The sequence below is a fragment of the Globicephala melas genome, unplaced genomic scaffold (assembly GCF_963455315.2).
Source record: "Globicephala melas unplaced genomic scaffold, mGloMel1.2 SCAFFOLD_649, whole genome shotgun sequence".
In the NCBI taxonomy this organism is placed as follows: domain Eukaryota; kingdom Metazoa; phylum Chordata; class Mammalia; order Artiodactyla; family Delphinidae; genus Globicephala; species Globicephala melas.
Window position 1 is genome coordinate 21,945 of NW_027207804.1, and position 26,308 is coordinate 48,252.

A 26,308-nucleotide genomic window follows, 5' to 3' on the forward strand; every position below is an offset into this window, starting at 1 on the left:
GAGCGACGTGCGGGATCTTGGGCGGGGCGCCAAGCGCCGAAGGGTTTGCTGGGTCACGGCCGCCCTGGGCTGGGAGGTGGTCGCCAAACCCTCCGCCGCCGCCCGATACCCGAGACCTCCGTTGCCCCTGCCTGGGCGGGCGAGGGGGCCCTGCCGGGGCGGGCCGGCCGCCAGGCTGGCGTTAAGGCGCCAGCGCCAGCGAAACTGGGCCTCAAGAGGCCGCCCGCGGCCCCCCGCCCCCGTCTACGGCCATACCACCCTGAACGCGCCCGATCTCGTCTGATCTCGGAAGCTAAGCAGGGTCGGGCCTGGTTAGTACTTGGATGGGAGACCGCCTGGGAATACCGGGTGCTGTAGGCTTTTTGCCTCCCGCTCCGCCCGCCTTCTCCTTTACTCGCCCGCGGCGGGGGCCGCCGGCTCCGCCCCCGCCGGGCCCCGCTGCAGGCCCCACCTCCTCAGGCCCCTCCCACCACGGCGCGCGCCGGCGGGGTCGCTCCCCGCCGGCCCGGCCGGCCAGGCGGCCAGAAGGCGGCCCTGGAAGGCAGGCGCACCCCAGACGCTCCCGGGGTGGCTGGCCCGGACCCAGACTCCGCCGCGGGCCCAGTTGCCGTCCTTTCGGCCCGCGAGCCCCTCGACCTGCACCTGGCCGCCCCCACCGGCGCCCAGCCCCGGCGCCGCCACCTGTGTGCCGGTGTGTCCCTCCACAGCTCCCTCTGACAAAAGCCCCCCCCCACCCCGCCCCTCTGGCGTGTCACCGCGGCCGGGTGCGGGAGCGGGATCGAGGGCAGGGGCCGCTTCCCCGGGCCTGCCGGCCACCAGGGGCGGGGTCCTGAGCTCGGCGGGGGGTGTGGGGGCAAGGGTGGCCTTGCCGGGGCTGAGGGGCCGTGGCGACTCAATGGTGGCTCCCGGTGGCTTCGGGCCAGCTGCTGTCGGGCAGGAGGGCCGGCCCGGGCTGCGGCCGGGCTGCGCCTAGGGCCGCGTGGGCGGGCAGGGCCGATGCCCAAGGGACCGCGGGCCCCGGGCCCTGAAGCCTCCGGGGCCACGTCCCTGTGAGCGACGTGCGGGATCTTGGGCGGGGCGCCAAGCGCCGAAGGGTTTGCTGGGTCACGGCCGCCCTGGGCTGGGAGGTGGTCGCCAAACCCTCCGCCGCCGCCCGATACCCGAGACCTCCGTTGCCCCTGCCTGGGTGGGCGAGGGGGCCCTGCCGGGGCGGGCCGGCCGCCAGGCTGGCGTTAAGGCGCCAGCGCCAGCGAAACTGGGCCTCAAGAGGCCGCCCGCGGCCCCCCGCCCCCGTCTACGGCCATACCACCCTGAACGCGCCCGATCTCGTCTGATCTCGGAAGCTAAGCAGGGTCGGGCCTGGTTAGTACTTGGATGGGAGACCGCCTGGGAATACCGGGTGCTGTAGGCTTTTTGCCTCCCGCTCCGCCCGCCTTCTCCTTTACTCGCCCGCGGCGGGGGCCGCCGGCTCCGCCCCCGCCGGGCCCCGCTGCAGGCCCCACCTCCTCAGGCCCCTCCCACCACGGCGCGCGCCGGCGGGGTCGCTCCCCGCCGGCCCGGCCGGCCAGGCGGCCAGAAGGCGGCCCTGGAAGGCAGGCGCACCCCAGACGCTCCCGGGGTGGCTGGCCCGGACCCAGACTCCGCCGCGGGCCCAGTTGCCGTCCTTTCGGCCCGCGAGCCCCTCGACCTGCACCTGGCCGCCCCCACCGGCGCCCAGCCCCGGCGCCGCCACCTGTGTGCCGGTGTGTCCCTCCACAGCTCCCTCCGACAAAAGCCCCCCCCCACCCCGCCCCTCTGGCGTGTCACCGCGGCCGGGTGCGGGAGCGGGATCGAGGGCAGGGGCCGCTTCCCCGGGCCTGCCGGCCACCAGGGGCGGGGTCCTGAGCTCGGCGGGGGGTGTGGGGGCAAGGGTGGCCTTGCCGGGGCTGAGGGGCCGTGGCGACTCATTGGTGGCTCCCGGTGGCTTCGGGCCAGCTGCTGTCGGGCAGGAGGGCCGGCCCGGGCTGCGGCCGGGCTGCGCCTAGGGCCGCGTGGGCGGGCAGGGCCGATGCCCAAGGGACCGCGGGCCCCGGGCCCTGAAGCCTCCGGGGCCACGTCCCTGTGAGCGACGTGCGGGATCTTGGGCGGGGCGCCAAGCGCCGAAGGGTTTGCTGGGTCACGGCCGCCCTGGGCTGGGAGGTGGTCGCCAAACCCTCCGCCGCCGCCCGATACCCGAGACCTCCGTTGCCCCTGCCTGGGCGGGCGAGGGGGCCCTGCCGGGGCGGGCCGGCCGCCAGGCTGGCGTTAAGGCGCCAGCGCCAGCGAAACTGGGCCTCAAGAGGCCGCCCGCGGCCCCCCGCCCCCGTCTACGGCCATACCACCCTGAACGCGCCCGATCTCGTCTGATCTCGGAAGCTAAGCAGGGTCGGGCCTGGTTAGTACTTGGATGGGAGACCGCCTGGGAATACCGGGTGCTGTAGGCTTTTTGCCTCCCGCTCCGCCCGCCTTCTCCTTTACTCGCCCGCGGCGGGGTCGCCGGCTCCGCCCCCGCCGGGCCCCGCTGCAGGCCCCACCTCCTCAGGCCCCTCCCACCACGGCGCGCGCCGGCGGGGTCGCTCCCCGCCGGCCCGGCCGGCCAGGCGGCCAGAAGGCGGCCCTGGAAGGCAGCCGCACCCCAGACGCTCCCGGGGTGGCTGGCCCGGACCCAGACTCCGCCGCGGGCCCAGTTGCCGTCCTTTCGGCCCGCGAGCCCCTCGACCTGCACCTGGCCGCCCCCACCGGCGCCCAGCCCCGGCGCCGCCACCTGTGTGCCGGTGTGTCCCTCCACAGCTCCCTCCGACAAAAGCCCCCCCCCACCCCGCCCCTCTGGCGTGTCACCGCGGCCGGGTGCGGGAGCGGGATCGAGGGCAGGGGCCGCTTCCCCGGGCCTGCCGGCCACCAGGGGCGGGGTCCTGAGCTCGGCGGGGGGTGTGGGGGCAAGGGTGGCCTTGCCGGGGCTGAGGGGCCGTGGCGACTCAATGGTGGCTCCCGGTGGCTTCGGGCCAGCTGCTGTCGGGCAGGAGGGCCGGCCCGGGCTGCGGCCGGGCTGCGCCTAGGGCCGCGTGGGCGGGCAGGGCCGATGCCCAAGGGACCGCGGGCCCCGGGCCCTGAAGCCTCCGGGGCCACGTCCCTGTGAGCGACGTGCGGGATCTTGGGCGGGGCGCCAAGCGCCGAAGGGTTTGCTGGGTCACGGCCGCCCTGGGCTGGGAGGTGGTCGCCAAACCCTCCGCCGCCGCCCGATACCCGAGACCTCCGTTGCCCCTGCCTGGGCGGGCGAGGGGGCCCTGCCGGGGCGGGCCGGCCGCCAGGCTGGCGTTAAGGCGCCAGCGCCAGCGAAACTGGGCCTCAAGAGGCCGCCCGCGGCCCCCCGCCCCCGTCTACGGCCATACCACCCTGAACGCGCCCGATCTCGTCTGATCTCGGAAGCTAAGCAGGGTCGGGCCTGGTTAGTACTTGGATGGGAGACCGCCTGGGAATACCGGGTGCTGTAGGCTTTTTGCCTCCCGCTCCGCCCGCCTTCTCCTTTACTCGCCCGCGGCGGGGGCCGCCGGCTCCGCCCCCGCCGGGCCCCGCTGCAGGCCCCACCTCCTCAGGCCCCTCCCACCACGGCGCGCGCCGGCGGGGTCGCTCCCCGCCGGCCCGGCCGGCCAGGCGGCCAGAAGGCGGCCCTGGAAGGCAGGCGCACCCCAGACGCTCCCGGGGTGGCTGGCCCGGACCCAGACTCCGCCGCGGGCCCAGTTGCCGTCCTTTCGGCCCGCGAGCCCCTCGACCTGCACCTGGCCGCCCCCACCGGCGCCCAGCCCCGGCGCCGCCACCTGTGTGCCGGTGTGTCCCTCCACAGCTCCCTCTGACAAAAGCCCCCCCCCACCCCGCCCCTCTGGCGTGTCACCGCGGCCGGGTGCGGGAGCGGGATCGAGGGCAGGGGCCGCTTCCCCGGGCCTGCCGGCCACCAGGGGCGGGGTCCTGAGCTCGGCGGGGGGTGTGGGGGCAAGGGTGGCCTTGCCGGGGCTGAGGGGCCGTGGCGACTCAATGGTGGCTCCCGGTGGCTTCGGGCCAGCTGCTGTCGGGCAGGAGGGCCGGCCCGGGCTGCGGCCGGGCTGCGCCTAGGGCCGCGTGGGCGGGCAGGGCCGATGCCCAAGGGACCGCGGGCCCCGGGCCCTGAAGCCTCCGGGGCCACGTCCCTGTGAGCGACGTGCGGGATCTTGGGCGGGGCGCCAAGCGCCGAAGGGTTTGCTGGGTCACGGCCGCCCTGGGCTGGGAGGTGGTCGCCAAACCCTCCGCCGCCGCCCGATACCCGAGACCTCCGTTGCCCCTGCCTGGGCGGGCGAGGGGGCCCTGCCGGGGCGGGCCGGCCGCCAGGCTGGCGTTAAGGCGCCAGCGCCAGCGAAACTGGGCCTCAAGAGGCCGCCCGCGGCCCCCCGCCCCCGTCTACGGCCATACCACCCTGAACGCGCCCGATCTCGTCTGATCTCGGAAGCTAAGCAGGGTCGGGCCTGGTTAGTACTTGGATGGGAGACCGCCTGGGAATACCGGGTGCTGTAGGCTTTTTGCCTCCCGCTCCGCCCGCCTTCTCCTTTACTCGCCCGCGGCGGGGGCCGCCGGCTCCGCCCCCGCCGGGCCCCGCTGCAGGCCCCACCTCCTCAGGCCCCTCCCACCACGGCGCGCGCCGGCGGGGTCGCTCCCTGCCGGCCCGGCCGGCCAGGCGGCCAGAAGGCGGCCCTGGAAGGCAGGCGCACCCCAGACGCTCCCGGGGTGGCTGGCCCGGACCCAGACTCCGCCGCGGGCCCAGTTGCCGTCCTTTCGGCCCGCGAGCCCCTCGACCTGCACCTGGCCGCCCCCACCGGCGCCCAGCCCCGGCGCCGCCACCTGTGTGCCGGTGTGTCCCTCCACAGCTCCCTCTGACAAAAGCCCCCCCCCACCCCGCCCCTCTGGCGTGTCACCGCGGCCGGGTGCGGGAGCGGGATCGAGGGCAGGGGCCGCTTCCCCGGGCCTGCCGGCCACCAGGGGCGGGGTCCTGAGCTCGGCGGGGGGTGTGGGGGCAAGGGTGGCCTTGCCGGGGCTGAGGGGCCGTGGCGACTCATTGGTGGCTCCCGGTGGCTTCGGGCCAGCTGCTGTCGGGCAGGAGGGCCGGCCCGGGCTGCGGCCGGGCTGCGCCTAGGGCCGCGTGGGCGGGCAGGGCCGATGCCCAAGGGACCGCGGGCCCCGGGCCCTGAAGCCTCCGGGGCCACGTCCCTGTGAGCGACGTGCGGGATCTTGGGCGGGGCGCCAAGCGCCGAAGGGTTTGCTGGGTCACGGCCGCCCTGGGCTGGGAGGTGGTCGCCAAACCCTCCGCCGCCGCCCGATACCCGAGACCTCCGTTGCCCCTGCCTGGGCGGGCGAGGGGGCCCTGCCGGGGCGGGCCGGCCGCCAGGCTGGCGTTAAGGCGCCAGCGCCAGCGAAACTGGGCCTCAAGAGGCCGCCCGCGGCCCCCCGCCCCCGTCTACGGCCATACCACCCTGAACGCGCCCGATCTCGTCTGATCTCGGAAGCTAAGCAGGGTCGGGCCTGGTTAGTACTTGGATGGGAGACCGCCTGGGAATACCGGGTGCTGTAGGCTTTTTGCCTCCCGCTCCGCCCGCCTTCTCCTTTACTCGCCCGCGGCGGGGGCCGCCGGCTCCGCCCCCGCCGGGCCCCGCTGCAGGCCCCACCTCCTCAGGCCCCTCCCACCACGGCGCGCGCCGGCGGGGTCGCTCCCCGCCGGCCTGGCCGGCCAGGCGGCCAGAAGGCGGCCCTGGAAGGCAGGCGCACCCCAGACGCTCCCGGGGTGGCTGGCCCGGACCCAGACTCCGCCGCGGGCCCAGTTGCCGTCCTTTCGGCCCGCGAGCCCCTCGACCTGCACCTGGCCGCCCCCACCGGCGCCCAGCCCCGGCGCCGCCACCTGTGTGCCGGTGTGTCCCTCCACAGCTCCCTCCGACAAAAGCCCCCCCCCACCCCGCCCCTCTGGCGTGTCACCGCGGCCGGGTGCGGGAGCGGGATCGAGGGCAGGGGCCGCTTCCCCGGGCCTGCCGGCCACCAGGGGCGGGGTCCTGAGCTCGGCGGGGGGTGTGGGGGCAAGGGTGGCCTTGCCGGGGCTGAGGGGCCGTGGCGACTCATTGGTGGCTCCCGGTGGCTTCGGGCCAGCTGCTGTCGGGCAGGAGGGCCGGCCCGGGCTGCGGCCGGGCTGCGCCTAGGGCCGCGTGGGCGGGCAGGGCCAATGCCCAAGGGACCACGGGCCCCGGGCCCTGAAGCCTCCGGGGCCACGTCCCTGTGAGCGACGTGCGGGATCTTGGGCGGGGCGCCAAGCGCCGAAGGGTTTGCTGGGTCACGGCCGCCCTGGGCTGGGAGGTGGTCGCCAAACCCTCCGCCGCCGCCCGATACCCGAGACCTCCGTTGCCCCTGCCTGGGCGGGCGAGGGGGCCCTGCCGGGGCGGGCCGGCCGCCAGGCTGGCGTTAAGGCGCCAGCGCCAGCGAAACTGGGCCTCAAGAGGCCGCCCGCGGCCCCCCGCCCCCGTCTACGGCCATACCACCCTGAACGCGCCCGATCTCGTCTGATCTCGGAAGCTAAGCAGGGTCGGGCCTGGTTAGTACTTGGATGGGAGACCGCCTGGGAATACCGGGTGCTGTAGGCTTTTTGCCTCCCGCTCCGCCCGCCTTCTCCTTTACTCGCCCGCGGCGGGGGGGCCGCCGGCTCCGCCCCCGCCGAGCCCCGCTGCAGGCAGTAGTCAAGGTGGGTTTACCTGCCCGAGCAGGAAGCTTGGGCGATGGCAGAAGTGGGAAGAAACTCTTGAGCACAGGTTCTTGGGATCCACGGAGCAGCGCATGCACATGCGATGGGTGCCTACACAGCTGGCTTGCTTGTCTGTGGGGAAAGGCGAGATGGGTCAGGGCCTGGGTTCCTGAGGGGCTGAGAATCAAGGCAGGGATAGAAGAAAGGGGACAGGCCCACATCCCCTGAACCCACGCCGGCGCCCACTCACCTTTGTGGAAAATACGATTGAAAAGTGCCCGCAAGAATCTCTTCAGATGCCTCCAGAGTTGAGGCAAGAAGGGGAGGGGGGAGGCCGGGAGCAGGGTGAGCCCTGAAATCCAACCCTTGTCCCGGTCACACCCCAGCAGCCCTCCCACCTCAGCCCCTTCAAGACCCCAGGGCTCCCCCAACCGCGCTGCACAGATCCTGCCCTGACCATAGTCACCATGTTGATCCCCACGTTGAGCAAGATGAAGCTGACCGGGATCAGAAGAATTGAGTATCCTTGCTCCTGGCATTTCCTGGGGATGGGGCCAGTGAACGGCTCGGCTCGGTAGTAGTTTCGCTCACCCATGGCCGTTGGTCCCAGGACTGCCTGGGCCCTCTGCCCTCCAGTTTTAACTGGGAGCCAGACTGGGTCATAATGGGGCAGGTGGTGAGGTCACAGTGAGGGAGGGGGATGAAAAGGAGGGCCCAGAGTGGCATTCCCTGGTAACCAGGGTCAGGTAAGCTGAGCCTGGACAGTCAAACAGGGCCCGGTGGCCGGCATACATCCCCTCGAGCGGTCATTCATTCGCTCACCGCCCGCTGACTCACTTGTTCAAATGACACATTGCGTCTCTTGGCCCCTCTTGAGACTAGGAAGACCTTGGCCTCAGAGGCCTGCTGAAGGCCTGGCTGGAGTCCAGAGCCTCAGCCTTCTTCATGCCCTTCACTGGGCCTGGAGCTGGACCTGCCCAGATGTGGAACCTCCCAGTTTGGAAGCAACTTCTTGTATGAGGCTCTCTGTGGACAGGGACAGCTGAGACACAGAGGAGGTGCCCAGAGACCAGGGGTTTGGAGTCTGCAGCTGCAGATGTACTTAGTGCATGGTATAGGACCAGGAGGGGCCTGCTGGCAGAACTGTGGCCACTAAACCAAAGGGACCCTCAGGCCAAGAAGGGGACACTGGCTTCTTATTGCAGGAAGCCAAGCGCAGGGACCCAGGCTGGCAGAAGGAGTGGCGCTTCCAAGCCACAGACCACCAATGTTTCCTGGACTCTGGCGCTCTTTATTCCTCTCTCCATGCCCTGCCGCCCCCTGCCCCTGCCCCCATTTGCTGCTGGTAAGTTCACTTTCCCAGTCTGGCTCCCGTGCAGAGAGGGCCTGGAGGCCGAGGTGGAAGGTAGCAGCGAGTTGGCCCGCGCTTGGCCCTCCTGCGGTTGCCGCTTCAGCACCAGACTGTCATACACCTGGTAGTTGGCATTGCCTCCCGGGTTCCGGCTGAGTGGCATGAAGGTGGGCGGGGGTGGAGGGTGCTCGGTAGCCTGGACGTCGGGCAGGAGGTGAGAGGGGCGGAGGAGCAGCGCTGAGCTGGGAGCCGGGGCCCGCTGGTCCAAGGCCTCGGCCAGTACCGTGAGGGAGGCGGAGGTGGCCACAGGGCGCCGCAAGGGCAGGATCTCAGCCCATTCGGCCGCCGGGTGCCGCACCTCGTGGGGATCGCGGGAGTAATCCAAGTGTCCCGTGGAGGGATGCAGGCTGCGGTTGGACTCGCTGTGAGCACAGCTGGGGAGGCTACGTCTGTGGGCCGGTGGGGTGTCGCGCTACCAGGCGTCGGGCCGGTAGACCCGAGGCAACAGAGCGGATGGAGGCTCAGAGCCCTCCAGACCCAGACTCCGCCATGGGCCCAGTTGCCGTCCTTTCGGCCCGCGAGCCCCTCGACCTGCACCTGGCCGCCCCCACCGGCGCCCAGCCCCGGCGCCGCCACCTGTGTGCCGGTATGTCCCTCCACAGCTCCCTCCGTCAAAAGCCCCCCCCCACCCCGCCCCTCTGGCGTGTCACCGCGGCCGGGTGCGGGAGCGGGATCGAGGGCAGGGGCCGCTTCCCCGGGCCTGCCGGCCACCAGGGGCGGGGTCCTGAGCTCGGCGGGGGGTGTGGGGGCAAGGGTGGCCTTGCCGGGGCTGAGGGGCCGTGGCGACTCAATGGTGGCTCCCGGTGGCTTCGGGCCAGCTGCTGTCGGGCAGGAGGGCCGGCCCGGGCTGCGGCCGGGCTGCGCCTAGGGCCGCGTGGGCGGGCAGGGCCGATGCCCAAGGGACCGCGGGCCCCGGGCCCTGAAGCCTCCGGGGCCACGTCCCTGTGAGCGACGTGCGGGATCTTGGGCGGGGCGCCAAGCGCCGAAGGGTTTGCTGGGTCACGGCCGCCCTGGGCTGGGAGGTGGTCGCCAAACCCTCCGCCGCCGCCCGATACCCGAGACCTCCGTTGCCCCTGCCTGGGCGGGCGAGGGGGCCCTGCCGGGGCGGGCCGGCCGCCAGGCTGGCGTTAAGGCGCCAGCGCCAGCGAAACTGGGCCTCAAGAGGCCGCCCGCGGCCCCCCGCCCCCGTCTACGGCCATACCACCCTGAACGCGCCCGATCTCGTCTGATCTCGGAAGCTAAGCAGGGTCGGGCCTGGTTAGTACTTGGATGGGAGACCGCCTGGGAATACCGGGTGCTGTAGGCTTTTTGCCTCCCGCTCCGCCCGCCTTCTCCTTTACTCGCCCGCGGCGGGGGCCGCCGGCTCCGCCCCCGCCGGGCCCCGCTGCAGGCCCCACCTCCTCAGGCCCCTCCCACCACGGCGCGCGCCGGCGGGGTCGCTCCCCGCCGGCCCGGCCGGCCAGGCGGCCAGAAGGCGGCCCTGGAAGGCAGCCGCACCCCAGACGCTCCCGGGGTGGCTGGCCCGGACCCAGACTCCGCCGCGGGCCCAGTTGCCGTCCTTTCGGCCCGCGAGCCCCTCGACCTGCACCTGGCCGCCCCCACCGGCGCCCAACCCCGGCGCCGCCACCTGTGTGCCGGTGTGTCCCTCCACAGCTCCCTCCGACAAAAGCCCCCCCCCACCCCGCCCCTCTGGCGTGTCACCGCGGCCGGGTGCGGGAGCGGGATCGAGGGCAGGGGCCGCTTCCCCGGGCCTGCCGGCCACCAGGGGCGGGGTCCTGAGCTCGGCGGGGGGTGTGGGGGCAAGGGTGGCCTTGCCGGGGCTGAGGGGCCGTGGCGACTCAATGGTGGCTCCCGGTGGCTTCGGGCCAGCTGCTGTCGGGCAGGAGGGCCGGCCCGGGCTGCGGCCGGGCTGCGCCTAGGGCCGCGTGGGCGGGCAGGGCCGATGCCCAAGGGACCGCGGGCCCCGGGCCCTGAAGCCTCCGGGGCCACGTCCCTGTGAGCGACGTGCGGGATCTTGGGCGGGGCGCCAAGCGCCGAAGGGTTTGCTGGGTCACGGCCGCCCTGGGCTGGGAGGTGGTCGCCAAACCCTCCGCCGCCGCCCGATACCCGAGACCTCCGTTGCCCCTGCCTGGGCGGGCGAGGGGGCCCTGCCGGGGCGGGCCGGCCGCCAGGCTGGCGTTAAGGCGCCAGCGCCAGCGAAACTGGGCCTCAAGAGGCCGCCCGCGGCCCCCCGCCCCCGTCTACGGCCATACCACCCTGAACGCGCCCGATCTCGTCTGATCTCGGAAGCTAAGCAGGGTCGGGCCTGGTTAGTACTTGGATGGGAGACCGCCTGGGAATACCGGGTGCTGTAGGCTTTTTGCCTCCCGCTCCGCCCGCCTTCTCCTTTACTCGCCCGCGGCGGGGGCCGCCGGCTCCGCCCCCGCCGGGCCCCGCTGCAGGCCCCACCTCCTCAGGCCCCTCCCACCACGGCGCGCGCCGGCGGGGTCGCTCCCCGCCGGCCCGGCCGGCCAGGCGGCCAGAAGGCGGCCCTGGAAGGCAGGCGCACCCCAGACGCTCCCGGGGTGGCTGGCCCGGACCCAGACTCCGCCGCGGGCCCAGTTGCCGTCCTTTCGGCCCGCGAGCCCCTCGACCTGCACCTGGCCGCCCCCACCGGCGCCCAGCCCCGGCGCCGCCACCTGTGTGCCGGTGTGTCCCTCCACAGCTCCCTCTGACAAAAGCCCCCCCCCACCCCGCCCCTCTGGCGTGTCACCGCGGCCGGGTGCGGGAGCGGGATCGAGGGCAGGGGCCGCTTCCCCGGGCCTGCCGGCCACCAGGGGCGGGGTCCTGAGCTCGGCGGGGGGTGTGGGGGCAAGGGTGGCCTTGCCGGGGCTGAGGGGCCGTGGCGACTCAATGGTGGCTCCCGGTGGCTTCGGGCCAGCTGCTGTCGGGCAGGAGGGCCGGCCCGGGCTGCGGCCGGGCTGCGCCTAGGGCCGCGTGGGCGGGCAGGGCCGATGCCCAAGGGACCGCGGGCCCCGGGCCCTGAAGCCTCCGGGGCCACGTCCCTGTGAGCGACGTGCGGGATCTTGGGCGGGGCGCCAAGCGCCGAAGGGTTTGCTGGGTCACGGCCGCCCTGGGCTGGGAGGTGGTCGCCAAACCCTCCGCCGCCGCCCGATACCCGAGACCTCCGTTGCCCCTGCCTGGGCGGGCGAGGGGGCCCTGCCGGGGCGGGCCGGCCGCCAGGCTGGCGTTAAGGCGCCAGCGCCAGCGAAACTGGGCCTCAAGAGGCCGCCCGCGGCCCCCCGCCCCCGTCTACGGCCATACCACCCTGAACGCGCCCGATCTCGTCTGATCTCGGAAGCTAAGCAGGGTCGGGCCTGGTTAGTACTTGGATGGGAGACCGCCTGGGAATACCGGGTGCTGTAGGCTTTTTGCCTCCCGCTCCGCCCGCCTTCTCCTTTACTCGCCCGCGGCGGGGGCCGCCGGCTCCGCCCCCGCCGGGCCCCGCTGCAGGCCCCACCTCCTCAGGCCCCTCCCACCACGGCGCGCGCCGGCGGGGTCGCTCCCCGCCGGCCCGGCCGGCCAGGCGGCCAGAAGGCGGCCCTGGAAGGCAGCCGCACCCCAGACGCTCCCGGGGTGGCTGGCCCGGACCCAGACTCCGCCGCGGGCCCAGTTGCCGTCCTTTCGGCCCGCGAGCCCCTCGACCTGCACCTGGCCGCCCCCACCGGCGCCCAACCCCGGCGCCGCCACCTGTGTGCCGGTGTGTCCCTCCACAGCTCCCTCCGACAAAAGCCCCCCCCCACCCCGCCCCTCTGGCGTGTCACCGCGGCCGTGTGCGGGAGCGGGATCGAGGGCAGGGGCCGCTTCCCCGGGCCTGCCGGCCACCAGGGGCGGGGTCCTGAGCTCGGCGGGGGGTGTGGGGGCAAGGGTGGCCTTGCCGGGGCTGAGGGGCCGTGGCGACTCAATGGTGGCTCCCGGTGGCTTTGGGCCAGCTGCTGTCGGGCAGGAGGGCCGGCCCGGGCTGCGGCCGGGCTGCGCCTAGGGCCGCGTGGGCGGGCAGGGCCGATGCCCAAGGGACCGCGGGCCCCGGGCCCTGAAGCCTCCGGGGCCACGTCCCTGTGAGCGACGTGCGGGATCTTGGGCGGGGCGCCAAGCGCCGAAGGGTTTGCTGGGTCACGGCCGCCCTGGGCTGGGAGGTGGTCGCCAAACCCTCCGCCGCCGCCCGATACCCGAGACCTCCGTTGCCCCTGCCTGGGCGGGCGAGGGGGCCCTGCCGGGGCGGGCCGGCCGCCAGGCTGGCGTTAAGGCGCCAGCGCCAGCGAAACTGGGCCTCAAGAGGCCGCCCGCGGCCCCCCGCCCCCGTCTACGGCCATACCACCCTGAACGCGCCCGATCTCGTCTGATCTCGGAAGCTAAGCAGGGTCGGGCCTGGTTAGTACTTGGATGGGAGACCGCCTGGGAATACCGGGTGCTGTAGGCTTTTTGCCTCCCGCTCCGCCCGCCTTCTCCTTTACTCGCCCGCGGCGGGGGCCGCCGGCTCCGCCCCCGCCGGGCCCCGCTGCAGGCCCCACCTCCTCAGGCCCCTCCCACCACGGCGCGCGCCGGCGGGGTCGCTCCCCGCCGGCCCGGCCGGCCAGGCGGCCAGAAGGCGGCCCTGGAAGGCAGGCGCACCCCAGACGCTCCCGGGGTGGCTGGCCCGGACCCAGACTCCGCCGCGGGCCCAGTTGCCGTCCTTTCGGCCCGCGAGCCCCTCGACCTGCACCTGGCCGCCCCCACCGGCGCCCAGCCCCGGCGCCGCCACCTGTGTGCCGGTGTGTCCCTCCACAGCTCCCTCCGACAAAAGCCCCCCCCCACCCCGCCCCTCTGGCGTGTCACCGCGGCCGGGTGCGGGAGCGGGATCGAGGGCAGGGGCCGCTTCCCCGGGCCTGCCGGCCACCAGGGGCGGGGTCCTGAGCTCGGCGGGGGGTGTGGGGGCAAGGGTGGCCTTGCCGGGGCTGAGGGGCCGTGGCGACTCAATGGTGGCTCCCGGTGGCTTCGGGCCAGCTGCTGTCGGGCAGGAGGGCCGGCCCGGGCTGCGGCCGGGCTGCGCCTAGGGCCGCGTGGGCGGGCAGGGCCGATGCCCAAGGGACCGCGGGCCCCGGGCCCTGAAGCCTCCGGGGCCACGTCCCTGTGAGCGACGTGCGGGATCTTGGGCGGGGCGCCAAGCGCCGAAGGGTTTGCTGGGTCACGGCCGCCCTGGGCTGGGAGGTGGTCGCCAAACCCTCCGCCGCCGCCCGATACCCGAGACCTCCGTTGCCCCTGCCTGGGCGGGCGAGGGGGCCCTGCCGGGGCGGGCCGGCCGCCAGGCTGGCGTTAAGGCGCCAGCGCCAGCGAAACTGGGCCTCAAGAGGCCGCCCGCGGCCCCCCGCCCCCGTCTACGGCCATACCACCCTGAACGCGCCCGATCTCGTCTGATCTCGGAAGCTAAGCAGGGTCGGGCCTGGTTAGTACTTGGATGGGAGACCGCCTGGGAATACCGGGTGCTGTAGGCTTTTTGCCTCCCGCTCCGCCCGCCTTCTCCTTTACTCGCCCGCGGCGGGGGCCGCCGGCTCCGCCCCCGCCGGGCCCCGCTGCAGGCCCCACCTCCTCAGGCCCCTCCCACCACGGCGCGCGCCGGCGGGGTCGCTCCCCGCCGGCCCGGCCGGCCAGGCGGCCAGAAGGCGGCCCTGGAAGGCAGGCGCACCCCAGACGCTCCCGGGGTGGCTGGCCCGGACCCAGACTCCGCCGCGGGCCCAGTTGCCGTCCTTTCGGCCCGCGAGCCCCTCGACCTGCACCTGGCCGCCCCCACCGGCGCCCAGCCCCGGCGCCGCCACCTGTGTGCCGGTGTGTCCCTCCACAGCTCCCTCCGACAAAAGCCCCCCCCCACCCCGCCCCTCTGGCGTGTCACCGCGGCCGGGTGCGGGAGCGGGATCGAGGGCAGGGGCCGCTTCCCCGGGCCTGCCGGCCACCAGGGGCGGGGTCCTGAGCTCGGCGGGGGGTGTGGGGGCAAGGGTGGCCTTGCCGGGGCTGAGGGGCCGTGGCGACTCATTGGTGGCTCCCGGTGGCTTCGGGCCAGCTGCTGTCGGGCAGGAGGGCCGGCCCGGGCTGCGGCCGGGCTGCGCCTAGGGCCGCGTGGGCGGGCAGGGCCGATGCCCAAGGGACCGCGGGCCCCGGGCCCTGAAGCCTCCGGGGCCACGTCCCTGTGAGCGACGTGCGGGATCTTGGGCGGGGCGCCAAGCGCCGAAGGGTTTGCTGGGTCACGGCCGCCCTGGGCTGGGAGGTGGTCGCCAAACCCTCCGCCGCCGCCCGATACCCGAGACCTCCGTTGCCCCTGCCTGGGCGGGCGAGGGGGCCCTGCCGGGGCGGGCCGGCCGCCAGGCTGGCGTTAAGGCGCCAGCGCCAGCGAAACTGGGCCTCAAGAGGCCGCCCGCGGCCCCCCGCCCCCGTCTACGGCCATACCACCCTGAACGCGCCCGATCTCGTCTGATCTCGGAAGCTAAGCAGGGTCGGGCCTGGTTAGTACTTGGATGGGAGACCGCCTGGGAATACCGGGTGCTGTAGGCTTTTTGCCTCCCGCTCCGCCCGCCTTCTCCTTTACTCGCCCGCGGCGGGGGCCGCCGGCTCCGCCCCCGCCGGGCCCCGCTGCAGGCCCCACCTCCTCAGGCCCCTCCCACCACGGCGCGCGCCGGCGGGGTCGCTCCCCGCCGGCCCGGCCGGCCAGGCGGCCAGAAGGCGGCCCTGGAAGGCAGCCGCACCCCAGACGCTCCCGGGGTGGCTGGCCCGGACCCAGACTCCGCCGCGGGCCCAGTTGCCGTCCTTTCGGCCCGCGAGCCCCTCGACCTGCACCTGGCCGCCCCCACCGGCGCCCAGCCCCGGCGCCGCCACCTGTGTGCCGGTGTGTCCCTCCACAGCTCCCTCCGACAAAAGCCCCCCCCCACCCCGCCCCTCTGGCGTGTCACCGCGGCCGGGTGCGGGAGCGGGATCGAGGGCAGGGGCCGCTTCCCCGGGCCTGCCGGCCACCAGGGGCGGGGTCCTGAGCTCGGCGGGGGGTGTGGGGGCAAGGGTGGCCTTGCCGGGGCTGAGGGGCCGTGGCGACTCATTGGTGGCTCCCGGTGGCTTCGGGCCAGCTGCTGTCGGGCAGGAGGGCCGGCCCGGGCTGCGGCCGGGCTGCGCCTAGGGCCGCGTGGGCGGGCAGGGCCGATGCCCAAGGGACCGCGGGCCCCGGGCCCTGAAGCCTCCGGGGCCACGTCCCTGTGAGCGACGTGCGGGATCTTGGGCGGGGCGCCAAGCGCCGAAGGGTTTGCTGGGTCACGGCCGCCCTGGGCTGGGAGGTGGTCGCCAAACCCTCCGCCGCCGCCCGATACCCGAGACCTCCGTTGCCCCTGCCTGGGCGGGCGAGGGGGCCCTGCCGGGGCGGGCCGGCCGCCAGGCTGGCGTTAAGGCGCCAGCGCCAGCGAAACTGGGCCTCAAGAGGCCGCCCGCGGCCCCCCGCCCCCGTCTACGGCCATACCACCCTGAACGCGCCCGATCTCGTCTGATCTCGGAAGCTAAGCAGGGTCGGGCCTGGTTAGTACTTGGATGGGAGACCGCCTGGGAATACCGGGTGCTGTAGGCTTTTTGCCTCCCGCTCCGCCCGCCTTCTCCTTTACTCGCCCGCGGCGGGGGCCGCCGGCTCCGCCCCCGCCGGGCCCCGCTGCAGGCCCCACCTCCTCAGGCCCCTCCCACCACGGCGCGCGCCGGCGGGGTCGCTCCCCGCCGGCCCGGCCGGCCAGGCGGCCAGAAGGCGGCCCTGGAAGGCAGGCGCACCCCAGACGCTCCCGGGGTGGCTGGCCCGGACCCAGACTCCGCCGCGGGCCCAGTTGCCGTCCTTTCGGCCCGCGAGCCCCTCGACCTGCACCTGGCCGCCCCCACCGGCGCCCAGCCCCGGCGCCGCCACCTGTGTGCCGGTGTGTCCCTCCACAGCTCCCTCTGACAAAAGCCCCCCCCCACCCCGCCCCTCTGGCGTGTCACCGCGGCCGGGTGCGGGAGCGGGATCGAGGGCAGGGGCCGCTTCCCCGGGCCTGCCGGCCACCAGGGGCGGAGTCCTGAGCTCGGCGGGGGGTGTGGGGGCAAGGGTGGCCTTGCCGGGGCTGAGGGGCCGTGGCGACTCAATGGTGGCTCCCGGTGGCTTCGGGCCAGCTGCTGTCGGGCAGGAGGGCCGGCCCGGGCTGCGGCCGGGCTGCGCCTAGGGCCGCGTGGGCGGGCAGGGCCGATGCCCAAGGGACCGCGGGCCCCGGGCCCTGAAGCCTCCGGGGCCACGTCCCTGTGAGCGACGTGCGGGATCTTGGGCGGGGCGCCAAGCGCCGAAGGGTTTGCTGGGTCACGGCCGCCCTGGGCTGGGAGGTGGTCGCCAAACCCTCCGCCGCCGCCCGATACCCGAGACCTCCGTTGCCCCTGCCTGGGCGGGCGAGGGGGCCCTGCCGGGGCGGGCCGGCCGCCAGGCTGGCGTTAAGGCGCCAGCGCCAGCGAAACTGGGCCTCAAGAGGCCGCCCGCGGCCCCCCGCCCCCGTCTACGGCCATACCACCCTGAACGCGCCCGATCTCGTCTGATCTCGGAAGCTAAGCAGGGTCGGGCCTGGTTAGTACTTGGATGGGAGACCGCCTGGGAATACCGGGTGCTGTAGGCTTTTTGCCTCCCGCTCCGCCCGCCTTCTCCTTTACTCGCCCGCGGCGGGGGCCGCCGGCTCCGCCCCCGCCGGGCCCCGCTGCAGGCCCCACCTCCTCAGGCCCCTCCCACCACGGCGCGCGCCGGCGGGGTCGCTCCCCGCCGGCCCGGCCGGCCAGGCGGCCAGAAGGCGGCCCTGGAAGGCAGGCGCACCCCAGACGCTCCCGGGGTGGCTGGCCCGGACCCAGACTCCGCCGCGGGCCCAGTTGCCGTCCTTTCGGCCCGCGAGCCCCTCGACCTGCACCTGGCCGCCCCCACCGGCGCCCAGCCCCGGCGCCGCCACCTGTGTGCCGGTGTGTCCCTCCACAGCTCCCTCCGACAAAAGCCCCCCCCCACCCCGCCCCTCTGGCGTGTCACCGCGGCCGGGTGCGGGAGCGGGATCGAGGGCAGGGGCCGCTTCCCCGGGCCTGCCGGCCACCAGGGGCGGGGTCCTGAGCTCGGCGGGGGGTGTGGGGGCAAGGGTGGCCTTGCCGGGGCTGAGGGGCCGTGGCGACTCATTGGTGGCTCCCGGTGGCTTCGGGCCAGCTGCTGTCGGGCAGGAGGGCCGGCCCGGGCTGCGGCCGGGCTGCGCCTAGGGCCGCGTGGGCGGGCAGGGCCGATGCCCAAGGGACCGCGGGCCCCGGGCCCTGAAGCCTCCGGGGCCACGTCCCTGTGAGCGACGTGCGGGATCTTGGGCGGGGCGCCAAGCGCCGAAGGGTTTGCTGGGTCACGGCCGCCCTGGGCTGGGAGGTGGTCGCCAAACCCTCCGCCGCCGCCCGATACCCGAGACCTCCGTTGCCCCTGCCTGGGCGGGCGAGGGGGCCCTGCCGGGGCGGGCCGGCCGCCAGGCTGGCGTTAAGGCGCCAGCGCCAGCGAAACTGGGCCTCAAGAGGCCGCCCGCGGCCCCCCGCCCCCGTCTACGGCCATACCACCCTGAACGCGCCCGATCTCGTCTGATCTCGGAAGCTAAGCAGGGTCGGGCCTGGTTAGTACTTGGATGGGAGACCGCCTGGGAATACCGGGTGCTGTAGGCTTTTTGCCTCCCGCTCCGCCCGCCTTCTCCTTTACTCGCCCGCGGCGGGGGCCGCCGGCTCCGCCCCCGCCGGGCCCCGCTGCAGGCCCCACCTCCTCAGGCCCCTCCCACCACGGCGCGCGCCGGCGGGGTCGCTCCCCGCCGGCCCGGCCGGCCAGGCGGCCAGAAGGCGGCCCTGGAAGGCAGGCGCACCCCAGACGCTCCCGGGGTGGCTGGCCCGGACCCAGACTCCGCCGCGGGCCCAGTTGCCGTCCTTTCGGCCCGCGAGCCCCTCGACCTGCACCTGGCCGCCCCCACCGGCGCCCAGCCCCGGCGCCGCCACCTGTGTGCCGGTGTGTCCCTCCACAGCTCCCTCTGACAAAAGCCCCCCCCCACCCCGCCCCTCTGGCGTGTCACCGCGGCCGGGTGCGGGAGCGGGATCGAGGGCAGGGGCCGCTTCCCCGGGCCTGCCGGCCACCAGGGGCGGAGTCCTGAGCTCGGCGGGGGGTGTGGGGGCAAGGGTGGCCTTGCCGGGGCTGAGGGGCCGTGGCGACTCAATGGTGGCTCCCGGTGGCTTCGGGCCAGCTGCTGTCGGGCAGGAGGGCCGGCCCGGGCTGCGGCCGGGCTGCGCCTAGGGCCGCGTGGGCGGGCAGGGCCGATGCCCAAGGGACCGCGGGCCCCGGGCCCTGAAGCCTCCGGGGCCACGTCCCTGTGAGCGACGTGCGGGATCTTGGGCGGGGCGCCAAGCGCCGAAGGGTTTGCTGGGTCACGGCCGCCCTGGGCTGGGAGGTGGTCGCCAAACCCTCCGCCGCCGCCCGATACCCGAGACCTCCGTTGCCCCTGCCTGGGCGGGCGAGGGGGCCCTGCCGGGGCGGGCCGGCCGCCAGGCTGGCGTTAAGGCGCCAGCGCCAGCGAAACTGGGCCTCAAGAGGCCGCCCGCGGCCCCCCGCCCCCGTCTACGGCCATACCACCCTGAACGCGCCCGATCTCGTCTGATCTCGGAAGCTAAGCAGGGTCGGGCCTGGTTAGTACTTGGATGGGAGACCGCCTGGGAATACCGGGTGCTGTAGGCTTTTTGCCTCCCGCTCCGCCCGCCTTCTCCTTTACTCGCCCGCGGCGGGGGCCGCCGGCTCCGCCCCCGCCGGGCCCCGCTGCAGGCCCCACCTCCTCAGGCCCCTCCCACCACGGCGCGCGCCGGCGGGGTCGCTCCCCGCCGGCCCGGCCGGCCAGGCGGCCAGAAGGCGGCCCTGGAAGGCAGGCGCACCCCAGACGCTCCCGGGGTGGCTGGCCCGGACCCAGACTCCGCCGCGGGCCCAGTTGCCGTCCTTTCGGCCCGCGAGCCCCTCGACCTGCACCTGGCCGCCCCCACCGGCGCCCAGCCCCGGCGCCGCCACCTGTGTGCCGGTGTGTCCCTCCACAGCTCCCTCCGACAAAAGCCCCCCCCCACCCCGCCCCTCTGGCGTGTCACCGCGGCCGGGTGCGGGAGCGGGATCGAGGGCAGGGGCCGCTTCCCCGGGCCTGCCGGCCACCAGGGGCGGGGTCCTGAGCTCGGCGGGGGGTGTGGGGGCAAGGGTGGCCTTGCCGGGGCTGAGGGGCCGTGGCGACTCATTGGTGGCTCCCGGTGGCTTCGGGCCAGCTGCTGTCGGGCAGGAGGGCCGGCCCGGGCTGCGGCCGGGCTGCGCCTAGGGCCGCGTGGGCGGGCAGGGCCGATGCCCAAGGGACCGCGGGCCCCGGGCCCTGAAGCCTCCGGGGCCACGTCCCTGTGAGCGACGTGCGGGATCTTGGGCGGGGCGCCAAGCGCCGAAGGGTTTGCTGGGTCACGGCCGCCCTGGGCTGGGAGGTGGTCGCCAAACCCTCCGCCGCCGCCCGATACCCGAGACCTCCGTTGCCCCTGCCTGGGCGGGCGAGGGGGCCCTGCCGGGGCGGGCCGGCCGCCAGGCTGGCGTTAAGGCGCCAGCGCCAGCGAAACTGGGCCTCAAGAGGCCGCCCGCGGCCCCCCGCCCCCGTCTACGGCCATACCACCCTGAACGCGCCCGATCTCGTCTGATCTCGGAAGCTAAGCAGGGTCGGGCCTGGTTAGTACTTGGATGGGAGACCGCCTGGGAATACCGGGTGCTGTAGGCTTTTTGCCTCCCGCTCCGCCCGCCTTCTCCTTTACTCGCCCGCGGCGGGGGCCGCCGGCTCCGCCCCCGCCGGGCCCCGCTGCAGGCCCCACCTCCTCAGGCCCCTCCCACCACGGCGCGCGCCGGCGGGGTCGCTCCCCGCCGGCCCGGCCGGCCAGGCGGCCAGAAGGCGGCCCTGGAAGGCAGGCGCACCCCAGACGCTCCCGGGGTGGCTGGCCCGGACCCAGACTCCGCCGCGGGCCCAGTTGCCGTCCTTTCGGCCCGCGAGCCCCTCGACCTGCACCTGGCCGCCCCCACCGGCGCCCAGTCCCGGCGCCGCCACCTGTGTGCCGGTGTGTCCCTCCACAGCTCCCTCTGACAAAAGCCCCCCCCACCCCGCCCCTCTGGCGTGTCACCGCGGCCGGGTGCGGGAGCGGGATCGAGGGCAGGGGCCGCTTCCCCGGGCCTGCCGGCCACCAGGGGCGGGGTCCTGAGCTCGGCGGGGGGTGTGGGGGCAAGGGTGGCCTTGCCGGGGCTGAGGGGCCGTGGCGACTCAATGGTGGCTCCCGGTGGCTTCGGGCCAGCTGCTGTCGGGCAGGAGGGCCGGCCCGGGCTGCGGCCGGGCTGCGCCTAGGGCCGCGTGGGCGGGCAGGGCCGATGCCCAAGGGACCGCGGGCCCCGGGCCCTGAAGCCTCCGGGGCCACGTCCCTGTGAGCGACGTGCGGGATCTTGGGCGGGGCGCCAAGCGCCGAAGGGTTTGCTGGGTCACGGCCGCCCTGGGCTGGGAGGTGGTCGCCAAACCCTCCGCCGCCGCCCGATACCCGAGACCTCCGTTGCCCCTGCCTGGGCGGGCGAGGGGGCCCTGCCGGGGCGGGCCGGCCGCCAGGCTGGCGTTAAGGCGCCAGCGCCAGCGAAACTGGGCCTCAAGAGGCCGCCCGCGGCCCCCCGCCCCCGTCTACGGCCATACCACCCTGAACGCGCCCGATCTCGTCTGATCTCGGAAGCTAAGCAGGGTCGGGCCTGGTTAGTACTTGGATGGGAGACCGCCTGGGAATACCGGGTGCTGTAGGCTTTTTGCCTCCCGCTCCGCCCGCCTTCTCCTTTACTCGCCCGCGGCGGGGTCGCCGGCTCCGCCCCCGCCGGGCCCCGCTGCAGGCCCCACCTCCTCAGGCCCCTCCCACCACGGCGCGCGCCGGCGGGGTCGCTCCCCGCCGGCCCGGCCGGCCAGGCGGCCAGAAGGCGGCCCTGGAAGGCAGCCGCACCCCAGACGCTCCCGGGGTGGCTGGCCCGGACCCAGACTCCGCCGCGGGCCCAGTTGCCGTCCTTTCGGCCCGCGAGCCCCTCGACCTGCACCTGGCCGCCCCCACCGGCGCCCAACCCCGGCGCCGCCACCTGTGTGCCGGTGTGTCCCTCCACAGCTCCCTCCGACAAAAGCCCCCCCCCACCCCGCCCCTCTGGCGTGTCACCGCGGCCGGGTGCGGGAGCGGGATCGAGGGCAGGGGCCGCTTCCCCGGGCCTGCCGGCCACCAGGGGCGGGGTCCTGAGCTCGGCGGGGGGTGTGGGGGCAAGGGTGGCCTTGCCGGGGCTGAGGGGCCGTGGCGACTCAATGGTGGCTCCCGGTGGCTTCGGGCCAGCTGCTGTCGGGCAGGAGGGCCGGCCCGGGCTGCGGCCGGGCTGCGCCTAGGGCCGCGTGGGCGGGCAGGGCCGATGCCCAAGGGACCGCGGGCCCCGGGCCCTGAAGCCTCCGGGGCCACGTCCCTGTGAGCGACGTGCGGGATCTTGGGCGGGGCGCCAAGCGCCGAAGGGTTTGCTGGGTCACGGCCGCCCTGGGCTGGGAGGTGGTCGCCAAACCCTCCGCCGCCGCCCGATACCCGAGACCTCCGTTGCCCCTGCCTGGGCGGGCGAGGGGGCCCTGCCGGGGCGGGCCGGCCGCCAGGCTGGCGTTAAGGCGCCAGCGCCAGCGAAACTGGGCCTCAAGAGGCCGCCCGCGGCCCCCCGCCCCCGTCTACGGCCATACCACCCTGAACGCGCCCGATCTCGTCTGATCTCGGAAGCTAAGCAGGGTCGGGCCTGGTTAGTACTTGGATGGGAGACCGCCTGGGAATACCGGGTGCTGTAGGCTTTTTGCCTCCCGCTCCGCCCGCCTTCTCCTTTACTCGCCCGCGGCGGGGGCCGCCGGCTCCGCCCCCGCCGGGCCCCGCTGCAGGCCCCACCTCCTCAGGCCCCTCCCACCACGGCGCGCGCCGGCGGGGTCGCTCCCCGCCGGCCCGGCCGGCCAGGCGGCCAGAAGGCGGCCCTGGAAGGCAGGCGCACCCCAGACGCTCCCGGGGTGGCTGGCCCGGACCCAGACTCCGCCGCGGGCCCAGTTGCCGTCCTTTCGGCCCGCGAGCCCCTCGACCTGCACCTGGCCGCCCCCACCGGCGCCCAGCCCCGGCGCCGCCACCTGTGTGCCGGTGTGTCCCTCCACAGCTCCCTCTGACAAAAGCCCCCCCCCACCCCGCCCCTCTGGCGTGTCACCGCGGCCGGGTGCGGGAGCGGGATCGAGGGCAGGGGCCGCTTCCCCGGGCCTGCCGGCCACCAGGGGCGGGGTCCTGAGCTCGGCGGGGGGTGTGGGGGCAAGGGTGGCCTTGCCGGGGCTGAGGGGCCGTGGCGACTCAATGGTGGCTCCCGGTGGCTTCGGGCCAGCTGCTGTCGGGCAGGAGGGCCGGCCCGGGCTGCGGCCGGGCTGCGCCTAGGGCCGCGTGGGCGGGCAGGGCCGATGCCCAAGGGACCGCGGGCCCCGGGCCCTGAAGCCTCCGGGGCCACGTCCCTGTGAGCGACGTGCGGGATCTTGGGCGGGGCGCCAAGCGCCGAAGGGTTTGCTGGGTCACGGCCGCCCTGGGCTGGGAGGTGGTCGCCAAACCCTCCGCCGCCGCCCGATACCCGAGACCTCCGTTGCCCCTGCCTGGGCGGGCGAGGGGGCCCTGCCGGGGCGGGCCGGCCGCCAGGCTGGCGTTAAGGCGCCAGCGCCAGCGAAACTGGGCCTCAAGAGGCCGCCCGCGGCCCCCCGCCCCCGTCTACGGCCATACCACCCTGAACGCGCCCGATCTCGTCTGATCTCGGAAGCTAAGCAGGGTCGGGCCTGGTTAGTACTTGGATGGGAGACCGCCTGGGAATACCGGGTGCTGTAGGCTTTTTGCCTCCCGCTCCGCCCGCCTTCTCCTTTACTCGCCCGCGGCGGGGGCCGCCGGCTCCGCCCCCGCCGGGCCCCGCTGCAGGCCCCACCTCCTCAGGCCCCTCCCACCACGGCGCGCGCCGGCGGGGTCGCTCCCCGCCGGCCCGGCCGGCCAGGCGGCCAGAAGGCGGCCCTGGAAGGCAGGCGCACCCCAGACGCTCCCGGGGTGGCTGGCCCGGACCCAGACTCCGCCGCGGGCCCAGTTGCCGTCCTTTCGGCCCGCGAGCCCCTCGACCTGCACCTGGCCGCCCCCACCGGCGCCCAGCCCCGGCGCCGCCACCTGTGTGCCGGTGTGTCCCTCCACAGCTCCCTCCGACAAAAGCCCCCCCCCACCCCGCCCCTCTGGCGTGTCACCGCGGCCGGGTGCGGGAGCGGGATCGAGGGCAGGGGCCGCTTCCCCGGGCCTGCCGGCCACCAGGGGCGGGGTCCTGAGCTCGGCGGGGGGTGTGGGGGCAAGGGTGGCCTTGCCGGGGCTGAGGGGCCGTGGCGACTCATTGGTGGCTCCCGGTGGCTTCGGGCCAGCTGCTGTCGGGCAGGAGGGCCGGCCCGGGCTGCGGCCGGGCTGCGCCTAGGGCCGCGTGGGCGGGCAGGGCCGATGCCCAAGGGACCGCGGGCCCCGGGCCCTGAAGCCTCCGGGGCCACGTCCCTGTGAGCGACGTGCGGGATCTTGGGCGGGGCGCCAAGCGCCGAAGGGTTTGCTGGGTCACGGCCGCCCTGGGCTGGGAGGTGGTCGCCAAACCCTCCGCCGCCGCCCGATACCCGAGACCTCCGTTGCCCCTGCCTGGGCGGGCGAGGGGGCCCTGCCGGGGCGGGCCGGCCGCCAGGCTGGCGTTAAGGCGCCAGCGCCAGCGAAACTGGGCCTCAAGAGGCCGCCCGCGGCCCCCCGCCCCCGTCTACGGCCATACCACCCTGAACGCGCCCGATCTCGTCTGATCTCGGAAGCTAAGCAGGGTCGGGCCTGGTTAGTACTTGGATGGGAGACCGCCTGGGAATACCGGGTGCTGTAGGCTTTTTGCCTCCCGCTCCGCCCGCCTTCTCCTTTACTCGCCCGCGGCGGGGGCCGCCGGCTCCGCCCCCGCCGGGCCCCGCTGCAGGCCCCACCTCCTCAGGCCCCTCCCACCACGGCGCGCGCCGGCGGGGTCGCTCCCCGCCGGCCCGGCCGGCCAGGCGGCCAGAAGGCGGCCCTGGAAGGCAGGCGCACCCCAGACGCTCCCGGGGTGGCTGGCCCGGACCCAGACTCCGCCGCGGGCCCAGTTGCCGTCCTTTCGGCCCGCGAGCCCCTCGACCTGCACCTGGCCGCCCCCACCGGCGCCCAGCCCCGGCGCCGCCACCTGTGTGCCGGTGTGTCCCTCCACAGCTCCCTCTGACAAAAGCCCCCCCCCACCCCGCCCCTCTGGCGTGTCACCGCGGCCGGGTGCGGGAGCGGGATCGAGGGCAGGGGCCGCTTCCCCGGGCCTGCCGGCCACCAGGGGCGGGGTCCTGAGCTCGGCGGGGGGTGTGGGGGCAAGGGTGGCCTTGCCGGGGCTGAGGGGCCGTGGCGACTCAATGGTGGCTCCCGGTGGCTTCGGGCCAGCTGCTGTCGGGCAGGAGGGCCGGCCCGGGCTGCGGCCGGGCTGCGCCTAGGGCCGCGTGGGCGGGCAGGGCCGATGCCCAAGGGACCGCGGGCCCCGGGCCCTGAAGCCTCCGGGGCCACGTCCCTGTGAGCGACGTGCGGGATCTTGGGCGGGGCGCCAAGCGCCGAAGGGTTTGCTGGGTCACGGCCGCCCTGGGCTGGGAGGTGGTCGCCAAACCCTCCGCCGCCGCCCGATACCCGAGACCTCCGTTGCCCCTGCCTGGGCGGGCGAGGGGGCCCTGCCGGGGCGGGCCGGCCGCCAGGCTGGCGTTAAGGCGCCAGCGCCAGCGAAACTGGGCCTCAAGAGGCCGCCCGCGGCCCCCCGCCCCCGTCTACGGCCATACCACCCTGAACGCGCCCGATCTCGTCTGATCTCGGAAGCTAAGCAGGGTCGGGCCTGGTTAGTACTTGGATGGGAGACCGCCTGGGAATACCGGGTGCTGTAGGCTTTTTGCCTCCCGCTCCGCCCGCCTTCTCCTTTACTCGCCCGCGGCGGGGGCCGCCGGCTCCGCCCCCGCCGGGCCCCGCTGCAGGCCCCACCTCCTCAGGCCCCTCCCACCACGGCGCGCGCCGGCGGGGTCGCTCCCCGCCGGCCCGGCCGGCCAGGCGGCCAGAAGGCGGCCCTGGAAGGCAGGCGCACCCCAGACGCTCCCGGGGTGGCTGGCCCGGACCCAGACTCCGCCGCGGGCCCAGTTGCCGTCCTTTCGGCCCGCGAGCCCCTCGACCTGCACCTGGCCGCCCCCACCGGCGCCCAGCCCCGGCGCCGCCACCTGTGTGCCGGTGTGTCCCTCCACAGCTCCCTCCGACAAAAGCCCCCCCCCACCCCGCCCCTCTGGCGTGTCACCGCGGCCGGGTGCGGGAGCGGGATCGAGGGCAGGGGCCGCTTCCCCGGGCCTGCCGGCCACCAGGGGCGGGGTCCTGAGCTCGGCGGGGGGTGTGGGGGCAAGGGTGGCCTTGCCGGGGCTGAGGGGCCGTGGCGACTCATTGGTGGCTCCCGGTGGCTTCGGGCCAGCTGCTGTCGGGCAGGAGGGCCGGCCCGGGCTGCGGCCGGGCTGCGCCTAGGGCCGCGTGGGCGGGCAGGGCCGATGCCCAAGGGACCGCGGGCCCCGGGCCCTGAAGCCTCCGGGGCCACGTCCCTGTGAGCGACGTGCGGGATCTTGGGCGGGGCGCCAAGCGCCGAAGGGTTTGCTGGGTCACGGCCGCCCTGGGCTGGGAGGTGGTCGCCAAACCCTCCGCCGCCGCCCGATACCCGAGACCTCCGTTGCCCCTGCCTGGGCGGGCGAGGGGGCCCTGCCGGGGCGGGCCGGCCGCCAGGCTGGCGTTAAGGCGCCAGCGCCAGCGAAACTGGGCCTCAAGAGGCCGCCCGCGGCCCCCCGCCCCCGTCTACGGCCATACCACCCTGAACGCGCCCGATCTCGTCTGATCTCGGAAGCTAAGCAGGGTCGGGCCTGGTTAGTACTTGGATGGGAGACCGCCTGGGAATACCGGGTGCTGTAGGCTTTTTGCCTCCCGCT

The 26,308-nt window shown here is 75.6% G+C and overlaps 24 non-coding genes across 24 annotated transcripts; all 24 read left to right on the forward strand.

The window, feature by feature from the left end:
• The first annotated feature begins 241 nt into the window (after positions 1–241).
• LOC132596443 (5S ribosomal RNA) lies at positions 242–360 on the forward strand. Its single transcript, XR_009562528.1, has one exon. It is a non-coding gene; the product is annotated as a 5S ribosomal RNA (ribosomal RNA).
• Positions 361–1,292: 932 nt separating this feature from the next.
• Positions 1,293–1,411, forward strand: LOC132596444 (5S ribosomal RNA). Its single transcript, XR_009562529.1, has one exon. It is a non-coding gene; the product is annotated as a 5S ribosomal RNA (ribosomal RNA).
• Positions 1,412–2,343: 932 nt separating this feature from the next.
• On the forward strand, positions 2,344–2,462 carry LOC132596445 (5S ribosomal RNA). Its single transcript, XR_009562530.1, has one exon. It is a non-coding gene; the product is annotated as a 5S ribosomal RNA (ribosomal RNA).
• Positions 2,463–3,393: 931 nt separating this feature from the next.
• LOC132596446 (5S ribosomal RNA) lies at positions 3,394–3,512 on the forward strand. Its single transcript, XR_009562531.1, has one exon. It is a non-coding gene; the product is annotated as a 5S ribosomal RNA (ribosomal RNA).
• A 932-nt stretch (positions 3,513–4,444) lies between these two features.
• Positions 4,445–4,563, forward strand: LOC132596447 (5S ribosomal RNA). The gene has a single exon (XR_009562532.1). It is a non-coding gene; the product is annotated as a 5S ribosomal RNA (ribosomal RNA).
• Positions 4,564–5,495: 932 nt separating this feature from the next.
• LOC132596449 (5S ribosomal RNA) lies at positions 5,496–5,614 on the forward strand. The gene has a single exon (XR_009562534.1). It is a non-coding gene; the product is annotated as a 5S ribosomal RNA (ribosomal RNA).
• Positions 5,615–6,546: 932 nt separating this feature from the next.
• Positions 6,547–6,665, forward strand: LOC132596450 (5S ribosomal RNA). Its single transcript, XR_009562535.1, has one exon. It is a non-coding gene; the product is annotated as a 5S ribosomal RNA (ribosomal RNA).
• A 2,696-nt stretch (positions 6,666–9,361) lies between these two features.
• On the forward strand, positions 9,362–9,480 carry LOC132596451 (5S ribosomal RNA). Its single transcript, XR_009562536.1, has one exon. It is a non-coding gene; the product is annotated as a 5S ribosomal RNA (ribosomal RNA).
• A 932-nt stretch (positions 9,481–10,412) lies between these two features.
• Positions 10,413–10,531, forward strand: LOC132596452 (5S ribosomal RNA). The gene has a single exon (XR_009562537.1). It is a non-coding gene; the product is annotated as a 5S ribosomal RNA (ribosomal RNA).
• A 932-nt stretch (positions 10,532–11,463) lies between these two features.
• Positions 11,464–11,582, forward strand: LOC132596453 (5S ribosomal RNA). Its single transcript, XR_009562538.1, has one exon. It is a non-coding gene; the product is annotated as a 5S ribosomal RNA (ribosomal RNA).
• A 932-nt stretch (positions 11,583–12,514) lies between these two features.
• On the forward strand, positions 12,515–12,633 carry LOC132596454 (5S ribosomal RNA). Its single transcript, XR_009562539.1, has one exon. It is a non-coding gene; the product is annotated as a 5S ribosomal RNA (ribosomal RNA).
• Positions 12,634–13,565: 932 nt separating this feature from the next.
• On the forward strand, positions 13,566–13,684 carry LOC132596455 (5S ribosomal RNA). The gene has a single exon (XR_009562540.1). It is a non-coding gene; the product is annotated as a 5S ribosomal RNA (ribosomal RNA).
• Positions 13,685–14,616: 932 nt separating this feature from the next.
• Positions 14,617–14,735, forward strand: LOC132596456 (5S ribosomal RNA). The gene has a single exon (XR_009562541.1). It is a non-coding gene; the product is annotated as a 5S ribosomal RNA (ribosomal RNA).
• A 932-nt stretch (positions 14,736–15,667) lies between these two features.
• Positions 15,668–15,786, forward strand: LOC132596458 (5S ribosomal RNA). Its single transcript, XR_009562542.1, has one exon. It is a non-coding gene; the product is annotated as a 5S ribosomal RNA (ribosomal RNA).
• A 932-nt stretch (positions 15,787–16,718) lies between these two features.
• Positions 16,719–16,837, forward strand: LOC132596459 (5S ribosomal RNA). Its single transcript, XR_009562543.1, has one exon. It is a non-coding gene; the product is annotated as a 5S ribosomal RNA (ribosomal RNA).
• Positions 16,838–17,769: 932 nt separating this feature from the next.
• LOC132596461 (5S ribosomal RNA) lies at positions 17,770–17,888 on the forward strand. Its single transcript, XR_009562545.1, has one exon. It is a non-coding gene; the product is annotated as a 5S ribosomal RNA (ribosomal RNA).
• A 932-nt stretch (positions 17,889–18,820) lies between these two features.
• On the forward strand, positions 18,821–18,939 carry LOC132596462 (5S ribosomal RNA). The gene has a single exon (XR_009562546.1). It is a non-coding gene; the product is annotated as a 5S ribosomal RNA (ribosomal RNA).
• A 932-nt stretch (positions 18,940–19,871) lies between these two features.
• LOC132596463 (5S ribosomal RNA) lies at positions 19,872–19,990 on the forward strand. The gene has a single exon (XR_009562547.1). It is a non-coding gene; the product is annotated as a 5S ribosomal RNA (ribosomal RNA).
• A 931-nt stretch (positions 19,991–20,921) lies between these two features.
• LOC132596464 (5S ribosomal RNA) lies at positions 20,922–21,040 on the forward strand. The gene has a single exon (XR_009562548.1). It is a non-coding gene; the product is annotated as a 5S ribosomal RNA (ribosomal RNA).
• Positions 21,041–21,971: 931 nt separating this feature from the next.
• LOC132596465 (5S ribosomal RNA) lies at positions 21,972–22,090 on the forward strand. Its single transcript, XR_009562549.1, has one exon. It is a non-coding gene; the product is annotated as a 5S ribosomal RNA (ribosomal RNA).
• A 932-nt stretch (positions 22,091–23,022) lies between these two features.
• On the forward strand, positions 23,023–23,141 carry LOC132596466 (5S ribosomal RNA). The gene has a single exon (XR_009562550.1). It is a non-coding gene; the product is annotated as a 5S ribosomal RNA (ribosomal RNA).
• Positions 23,142–24,073: 932 nt separating this feature from the next.
• LOC132596467 (5S ribosomal RNA) lies at positions 24,074–24,192 on the forward strand. The gene has a single exon (XR_009562551.1). It is a non-coding gene; the product is annotated as a 5S ribosomal RNA (ribosomal RNA).
• Positions 24,193–25,124: 932 nt separating this feature from the next.
• Positions 25,125–25,243, forward strand: LOC132596468 (5S ribosomal RNA). Its single transcript, XR_009562552.1, has one exon. It is a non-coding gene; the product is annotated as a 5S ribosomal RNA (ribosomal RNA).
• Positions 25,244–26,175: 932 nt separating this feature from the next.
• On the forward strand, positions 26,176–26,294 carry LOC132596469 (5S ribosomal RNA). Its single transcript, XR_009562553.1, has one exon. It is a non-coding gene; the product is annotated as a 5S ribosomal RNA (ribosomal RNA).
• Positions 26,295–26,308: the final 14 nt, after the last annotated feature.